The sequence below is a fragment of the Pteropus medius genome, unplaced genomic scaffold (genome assembly GCF_902729225.1).
Source record: "Pteropus medius unplaced genomic scaffold, Ma_sr-lr_union100, whole genome shotgun sequence".
Lineage (NCBI taxonomy): Eukaryota > Metazoa > Chordata > Mammalia > Chiroptera > Pteropodidae > Pteropus > Pteropus medius.
In genome coordinates, this window is record NW_024342475.1 from 752,039 (window position 1) to 761,753 (window position 9,715).

The window sequence follows — 9,715 nt, forward strand, 5'->3', positions numbered from 1 at the left end:
AATGTTAAGTTAAAAAAAAAAAAGCATGAAGAAAAAAAATGTTAAAAAAGAACGAAATTACAGTCCTTTATAATCCTGGCACCTAGAGAAAAGAAGCATCATTAGTATCTCTGCCTACATATTTTCTGATCTCCTATGCAAGTAAATATGTATTAAATTTTTTTAGTCTGTGGCCAAACCACCCCTAACGTGCCAGATCCCCTCTGATCTTGGAAGCTAAGCAGGGTCGGGCCTGGTTAGTACTTGGATGAGAGACCACCTAGGAAGACCAGGTGCTGTAGGCGTAAAAAATAAAAAAATAAAGGGATTGTAAGCTGACAAGGTCCTTGAAATCTGTGAGGTCAACCAAGGGTTGCCTCACCTAAAAAACAAAAATTTTTTTCTTCTCACAAAATTGTTATAATATTTGGACCGTTTTTTTTTTCTCATTTTGTATTGTAAGTAGCTTTCCATATTACTAACTAATGAAATTTTTAAGTGGTTTCTTAGGATTCTATAGTTTTAGATACCACTTCATCTGCCAATTGTTATATTTCGAATCTCTATGTATCAAAACCAGTTATAATCATGTCCTTATTTTTTCCCAATTTGTTAAATCGAACATGCTGCCTCATTACCGCATTGCACAACACTGAAGGGACTGGGCCATAAAACAAAGCATTTTTTGTAGACAGCAAAGCAGAAAGATGAAATGAAAGTGGACCTCCATGATCTTGTTAAACTAATACACCAACTGTATTGAAGCTATTGTTAATATATATACATATTTTATAATTTTTATAATTCAAGTGATAGTTTATATATATTATATGTATTCTGGCTGAGTCTTCTGTCTGATATGTATTTTCAAATATCTTCTTTCATTATGTGGATTATATCTTTTAATAGTGCCTCGAGCAGAAGTTCGTACTTTTAATATAGTCCAAGTTATCAATTACTCCTTTATGATTGTTTATTTCCTGTTTCATAAATCTTTGCCTACTATAGGAGCATAAAAGTGTTCTGTGCTCTTTTCCTCTAAAAATGTTTGTTTTCCTTTTCACATTTAAACATATCATCTTTCTGTCATTTAGTTTTGTAAATGTGGTGAGGTAGGACTCAGGATATTTTTCCACCATGATACCCAATTGTTTCACTTACTATTTCATCTACTATGGGTTATTCCAACGCACTGAGGTTTCACCTTCACCGTATTCAGGTGACTATGTATATGGATCATCCAGTTTTGTCTATCTTGTCTTAATGCTAACTGATTTAAGACAGGTCCTGTTTATCTCTTGCTGTAAGTCCTCCAGCTTTCTCAACATCTCTTTGACTAATGTTGGTGGCCCTTTTCGTTTTCATGTAATTTCTGGAATCAGCTCATCCATTCCCACCAAATCTCCATAGGAATATTCAAATGCTTTGAACCTCTAGATTAATTTGGCAAGATTTGATAGCTTTACAATATTAATACCTTTACAATATTCATTTATTTCGGCCATCTTCAAATTTGTTTCAATATTTTTTTCTTAGTTTTCCATGTAGAAGTCTTGCACAGTGTTCATTATATTTACTATAAGGGATCTGAGGGTTTTATACAGTTATAATTTTTTTTACATCTATTTCTATTTATTGCTGTTATATAGAATATGATTAATTTTGTGTAGTTTTGTGATATTCACTTGTTAAATTCACTTCTAAATTCTCATAAACTCTCTGTAGATTCTTTTACTTTACTTAAGCAAACAACCATGTTGTCTGTGAATGACAGTTTTTTCCTCTTTCAAATAATTATGCCTTTCATTTTTATTATACATAAATAGTTGCTTTAAAGAAAATATTGGACATTTTTTTTTTCACTATTAACACTTTGGAACAAACTAAAGTCTGTGCCTGTGGGAGAATTGGGGTCCATGATGGGCAAAAGGACAGGCACAGAGAGGACTAGTGGGTGTACCTTGAATATGTTAAACTTGTTAACCCCCCAAACTCCACGTACAGGACCCATCAGACTGAGACAAAGAAGAAAGAATTGGGAGGGACGTTGCTCCCATGACCACAGAGGACAGGACCATCAGAGCTCCCAGGATTCCTCCTTTATGCACTTGATATGCAAATACTTTGGCCCCATTTGAACCTGCCAGTTGTGCTGGCTCTGGAGGAGACCACACTCTCAGCAGGAATCCCAGCTTTCCTTCACAGAGCTTTTGACAGGTCCAGAATGAGAGGGATTCTGAGGTCTCTGGAGTCACTCTCTGACTCACAGGCAGGGCATATGAAATGAAGTAGGGAGCCAGCCTTTTCTCCCTCAAATAGCCAACCTGCATTATCATTTACTGACGAGCCATACTCCCATAAACCCTAGCTCATTTAAAACACTACCTTTATCACGTACCACTTTCTTATATATAGTTCGGTGAATACTTTGAGTTCTTTCTTTAGAGCCACTGAACTTTCCATCTCTTGTTCCCCTAATTACAAACTATCGTAACTAATACTTTTGCAATACAGGTAAATAGTTAGTCTCTTTCCTTTTATTTCCTCAAATGCTTTATTTTTATTTTTTGCCAAGATTTTTTTTTCACTACAAGAATTTTAGAACCTACATTTAGTTAAACAATTATCTTGGAAATTTTATTAGGATCCCACTGTATTTATAGATTAATTTTGGGGAAACCAGCTGCTGTATAAAACTGAGATTATACAAGAACAGTTCACATATTCAAGTCTCCTTTATACCTCTCAACTGATTTGGGATATTAGTATTCAGTTTTCTTTTAATGCCTTTCTAGGGTTTTGATATCAGGTTTATACTGACAGCATATGAGTTGCGCTATATTCTCTTGTTTTCTTTTTACTAGAACAGTATGTGTTTGGGAGAATCAATCAGTGAAATCATCTGGACCTGGACTTTCCTTTGTAAGAACTTCAATTTATTTCATGGATTTAAAAGGCTATTCTTGTTATGTATTTCTTCAGTGAGCTTTGGTAGTTTGTAGTTTTCAAGGAATTTGTCTATTTCACCTAAATTGTTGACATTATTAGCATAAAGGTAACAAGTCTTTTACTTTTCTTTTAATGTATGTGGAATCTGTTATGCTGTCTCCGCTTTTATTTCTAATTTTGGTAATTTGTATCTTCTCTTTATTCTGGCTAGAGGTATATCAATTTTATTGATCTTAAGAATACAGCTTTTGGTTTCATTGATTTTTGTCTATAATTTTTGTTTTTTATTTCATTGGTTTCTGCTCATTATTTCCTTCTTTGGGCATAATTTGTTCTTCTTGAAGATGAAGATTTATTTCAGACATTTCTTCTTTTCTAATGCCAGAGCTTAATGCTACAAATTTTTCTTTAGTTACTGAATTAGCTGCATACCACAAGTATTGGTGTTGTGTTTTCAGTTTTATTTAGTCTAAAACATTTTCTGATTCCTCTTGTGATTTCTTCTTTGACCCATGAATTATTTCCAAGAGTGCTGCTGAATTTCTAAATATTTGGATCCATTCTCAAAAACTCAAGAAAACTCATTTGTATATCTCTAGCCTCCTTGGTCTCTCTGCTCTGATATGTCTCCTTAGCTGAGATTGCTGGACTATCTTTGGCATGCGCTGCCTGCTCTGTGGTCTGGAAACTGCCTCCTGATAGTTAACTGCAGAAATATAGGGCTCGCCTCATTTGTTTCTCTCCTTTTAAGGGTCAGAGGCCTGCTCTGCCCTGAGACCAAATATATGGCCCTGTTACTCCATCGTGGGCAGATTCAGAAGGGAGAGTTTTAGTTTTAATCCTAAAAAAAAAAAAATGAGAATAACAATTGTTCCCTGTGTTGCACCACCCTGGTTGAACCTGTTCTAAAATTTGATAAAATTGCAATGCTGCCACCCCCTAGACCGAGTTGCCCCTTCTTTTGGTTGCAATGAACCGGAAATGTTCGGCCACTAGGGAAGAGCCCTGTTGATGGGCTTCACCCTCTGTGGTCCTGTCAAACACAAGACCCAATGTGTGAATATTACCTGCCCTACTGGCTCGTTTTCACTGAGGGTGAATCGTCCATAACCCCTATAACTGTGAACCATAGAGCTGGCCTTGCTTGCTCAGTGACCGTGTACATTTAGGTTTAACAACAGAAGGTTTTGACACACTCTATGGAAATAGTGGGGTGTGCTAATCACCTCTCCTTTTTTTAAAAAAACACTTTCTGTGAGCAAAGACCTAGATAGTAACTTTCACAGTGAAAGTTACTGAAAATCTTTGCTTAGGCAGTAATCTCAAAAGACCTTCTCCCATAAGAAATCCAGTTTCACTTTTTTTAATTTGGGAGACAATGGGATAGATTTTTCCGTGAACAGATTAGGAAAAAACACACATCAAAAAGGAGCAAATAGGATTTCTCAAACGGAAAAGATATGCAGCGGAGGGCACAGGGCCATTGTCTGGTACCTTCTGGTTAAGGACAACTGCTGTACTTATCAGTGGCCTCTGATGCTTTGAGAAGTAAATTGACTGCAGAAGCTATTTTCCTATCTTGCAGCATCTGAATTGCCTACCTTCCAAAATCAGAGCTGAAAATGTCAAATGCTCACTTTCCCAACCCTACTTGTGGGGGACTATATTACCTAGTTAGGTCAAGTCTTCTGGGGGGATTGTGGGAGAAGACCTTTCTCCTAGATGAAAAGAAAGCCCCTCCCTTCCTTCCTGCTTAGGATGTTCACTGTATGAAGATGTAACATTGGTGGCATGGCAGCAATCTTGTGACCACAAAGAAAAGGTGAGAACAGAACTGCCATCCTAAAAAAACCTGGGAACACCTACCTTTAGAAGTCTTGTGAGACAAACAAACCCCTATAATAGCTGGGAATCCTATTACTTGTAGCTGATGATGTCCTACTGGATGAACAAGGATCAGATGGACTTTCCCTGAGAATCCTCCATAGCACCCACTCCTCGAATTTTTCCTATAAAATAAAAATAGAAAGCATAATCTTTCAGGCAGAAAATATATTTGAATTTGGCCTTTCCTCAAGCAAAATTAATAGAGAAACCAGTTGCCTTCCTCCTCTGAGAACCTTGTCAGAATAAGTTGGTGACATCCAGCAAAGCGATTTCAAAAAATAGGTCTTACCACATTGGTGTGGAGGCTCCCTCTCATAAGTCATCACTGTCACTAAACTGAGACTCTATTTGCTCTTGTTTCTCTGATTTCCAATTCTTGTGCCACTCACCATGTATCACGGTTTGATTTAGCTCAGAATATGGTTCAACTAGTTTGATTCAGATGAACATTTGAAATGATAAGTATCTCAGTTTACCCTTGCCCAATGGGCCTCAAAATATTTCTGGCTCGTATGAGTTCCAATCCTAATACAATATACCTCTTAGATACATCAAGATCCCTTCGTTATTAAGTTACTTTCATTAATAAGAGTTTCAGCAGCATCATTACAATGACCCTAAGAGGCACTGAAAACAGCACTATTGATTTACTTAGATTATCACATACAATTCTCTATAAAATTGTCCAGTCTTTTCCCTCCTCAATAACACTATCTAAAATCTTTTGGGTAAAGTTAGATGTCTTTTTGAATGCTATCATAACCCAGATTCAAGGGTTTCAATTTAACCTTGAGTTAAGATTGCACCTACTGAGGGCCAGCTGTACTGGAAAGAGATGCTACAAATAGGATGGTCTCACGGTGATCCCCACATCTGCTCCACACCAGGGTGGGGTAGCACGAAACCAGTTACATTCTAATTTGTTCCAGATGTGTGGCAGATAGAGTACTGTTTTCCACAAAAGGAAGTATTTCAATCAGGTTCTAGCACATCTGCTGAGTGATGTGCTAGAAGCAATCTTGAATGAGAGCAACTTTTAGAAGCAGAACAACTAGGGAAATCCAACTGGAAAAAGAAATATTAACTGGAATTCTATTTAGATATTTGGTTTCTAAGCCTCCCTCAGCCACATATATAATGCTGTTTCAGTCAGTGTTCCTTATTTCTCTCCTTAATGGTTTGTTTCCTGGATAGTTAATTTATACTTTGCCGGCCCCATCCCCATCCCCATGTGAAAGATGGACCATATTCACTTAACATTTTTATTCATTTTCTTCTGAAGCTTCAACAGAACAAATAAGGGCACTCACTGGAGGTGAGTTGTCAATAATCCTGATCACTTTAAAAAGAAATCTGCTCCCTTCAGTGATAAACATAACCAAATACACCTGGGTTGGGTCCATTTATTAATGGCATCTTTATCTGTCCTCACACAGCCCATGGCCTAGCCACCAGAAAGGCAAGTGATGGAAGTAAACCTCTCTGAGTGTCAGTGGGGAGCCTGAGCTGGAATTTTAGATGTCCCTTTCACTGTGAGATGAAACTTGTAGTTTTCGGATCTTAAGTCCAGTGAAGGTTCCATTTCCTGTACAAATCTACATATAAACCTGTTTTAATCATGTTATAAACCTGCTTGCAGGACAATTTAGACTACTCAATGTAAGCGCCTTTTGTGAAGACTATTAGAAGTTGAGGTTATGCCTCTTATGAACTAAATGTTTGTACAGGGATTTCGAAATTCATGTTGAAGTTCTAACCACCAATGTGATGGTGTTTGGAGGTGGGGCCCTTTGGGAGCTGATTAGGTCATGAGGGTGGAGTCTTTGCGAATGGAATTTGTGCCCTTATAAACAAGGCCCCAGAGATCTCTCTTGACTCATGCCATGTAAGGGCACAGCAAGATGGCCATGTAATAACCAGGAAGTGGGTCCTCATCAGACATCCAATCTGCTGGTGCCTTGATGTTGCTTGTTTAAGCCACCTAGTCTATGGTATTTTTGTTATAGCAGCCTGAACAGACTAAGACAGTGCCTTTCTTTAGCACTCTCGATACTGCATCTCACAAAGAACCCGCGGCTCTGTTTAGACCCACCTTGGTCCTGCTTTCCATGACTGATGGTTTCTCAATGCTCTAAGTGTTCCTGCCAGTTGGTAGGAATCCCACTGGGTCAGTGGCCTCTGAGATCTATGTAACAGCACCCAACTATCTCTGAAAGTGTTTTTATCTATTACCTGTAAGATATTATGAGCCCATTTCTATTTTTCTGCCTTAAGATAAGCTACTCACCAAAGAGCACTTGGTTCTACATTGCTGCTGCGTAAATGATGGATCCCCATCATATGCAACCCAAGAGGCTGCTCAGCCTTTAAGGGAACAATTACTGCCATTTTCAATTTAACTCAGTCTCCGTCTTTTACTTAAAAAAATTTTCTCAGTGTTTTCTGACCAATTTGAATATTACATAAACACAAAACCCCACAATTTTACAGTTTCTTTCAAAGCCAGAAACTTTAGTTTTCCTTTCCTAAAAGAAACGCAATTGGACTTTATCCAGCAATAACAGAACATGCCCCAAACACAGTAGTCATCCCATCTTCTCATTTGGACGTAGGAGCCATAATCACTCATGTGCAGGCACAGGCTACAACACCCAGGGAAGGGAGTCCAACTTCTTGGGGACACATTTTGAAATTGGCTGTATTGTATACAGATCTAGATGATCAATGCTATCAGCAGTGTCTAATTAAAGTACCAGATTACAAAAAGACATTTTAACTCTCTCTACCCCAGGGCAACAGAAAGAAATACTAAAGCCGAGAGTACAGCAGTACCAATGATGGAATCCTCATACAATCAGTACATCATAATATCAGAGAATACAGATAAGTGGCTTTGAGATTTCATTAGAAAAAAAAATCTCCTCTGGTTTTTCTATAGCTTTGGTTCTTTTATAATCTAATCACCACTCCAAAAATTCAGCACATTCTACTTTTGATGACATTCTATATATAATTATTTTTAAAAAGTGAATTATCAACCCAGGTTAATGGCGTGTCCTTGAAGTTTTTCAAAAGTACAGAAAAATCACCCATAGCAAGTTCCAGCCTGCCACAAAATGTCCTGCAGGGGTTGTACGGTCCTTGTCATTTCACAAAGCAAGTAATGGTGGAGAAAAAATGTGGATAAATCAAATACAGAACAAGAGGAGGAATTTATGGTCATAAGAATTACCCTCTTGGATCTGTGGTGCAGTCAAGGCAGAGATATCAACAATCCAGGCCCGAACAAACACTGCCAGAGAATGAACTAGTAGAACCTGGGCAACAAAGAGGTACAACATCCAAGAGGAATAGCCAAGCTTCATGGACTTGACCCAACAGCTAAATTCCAGAAATCCTCCCTGAAGAAGAGAGGAAATGATCATGAAGATTGTCATGACCTCAGAATCATCATTCAATAGAATACAGATGTTAGAGAGCCCAGACAGGTGAGGTAAATACTACGAAAAGTTTTATCAATCCAATTTGTCAGCCTATGTCCACTGAATGCTAGCCTCAGTGGAACACAAATCAATAGCACATTGTCCACAGGACAGAAAATCCAACATTACTGTTCTAGATGAAGATCTACTTGGCTAATGCCAAAAGTGACATTTTTAAATGTAACAATACTGTTTTCACTGCAAAGTCTATAAAAGTCTTCATTTTAGTTAGACCCCCAGATGAATCCAAATAAGAATTAAATTATCCTTGGCAGTAAAAATTATGTCACCAACTTGGTGGTTTCACAAAAGTGGTTTTAGAAAGCTTTTGAGTATCTACTGGCAACAACCAAAGTTACTGAACATTAGCTTGGTAATTTGACCTGGTTTTACGATATCTTTTTTTTTTTTTTTTAATGCCTAGTATCTAAAACATCTTTTCATATTAGGATTTTTTCACAAGAAAAGGATTGGCTAACACACAGTGATCCTAGACTTGGAAATGGATACAAGATACGACTCTGGGTTATACCTTTGTGGGGGATGAGAGTACCCATGTTTTCATCTGTAAAAGACAGCTATGTTAAGGAGGCTACATGTACATATTTAAACAAGTGAAAGCGTAGAAAGTGAAGAAAATGTTGACATAGGGACTAGGCAAAAGGGGTGGGCTATACTGGAAACTTTTTTTCCTTTGCAAAATGAGTAGCAATTCCATGAGTCACAAACGGCCCACAGAATTAGTATGAGTGGAAGGTAGAGCCCACCCTACCTACCAGGATGGACTCTCCACAAAATACCAGGCACCAGTGGCCACAGCTTCCCAACCTCCCACATAGCAAGTTGCAGGCAAAGCCTAGGATTTACCAGACTAGGATCGTCCCAGGCTTGGAATCAGAAGAAATCAATGCAGAGATATTAAGGAGCTTAATATATTGTGAGGAACTGTGAGAACATAACTAAACTCTCAAAAGCTTCAGTGTAGTTCGGGCAGTTGCATCTGTCTATAAGCCGTGAACATGGTCTTCCTTGCCAATTCCTGGAGCCGCCTAATAGCCTTTCGACAAACCCCTTTTCCTGAATCAATTTGCTATAGCTGGCTCATGTGCTTTCCCACTCAGAACCCAGGCTGCTACAGTTTATAAAGAGCAAGAGAACACTTACTGACATGATCCATCAAGTCTTCTAAAGGGAAACTGAGTCCATGTGCAGCCTCTATCAACAAATTGGAAAAATACTAAGTTTTCAAGATAAAGTTCTAAAGGCTTACCTAAGATTAACTGGTCTTGTCAAGTATATTAAGTAAGACACACAGAATAGATGACATTAAGTACAAAATCCAGAAGAAATTACCGAATGCAAAAGGCGTATATGAAAAAAGTATTACCTTTAAAAGGCTGGGTCTCCCCTCCTCTTTA

The 9,715-nt window shown here is 37.9% G+C and overlaps 1 pseudogene; it reads left to right on the forward strand.

Moving 5' to 3' along the window:
• The first annotated feature begins 165 nt into the window (after positions 1-165).
• Positions 166-284, forward strand: LOC120605411 (uncharacterized; annotated as a pseudogene).
• The last annotated feature ends 9,431 nt before the right edge of the window (positions 285-9,715 follow it).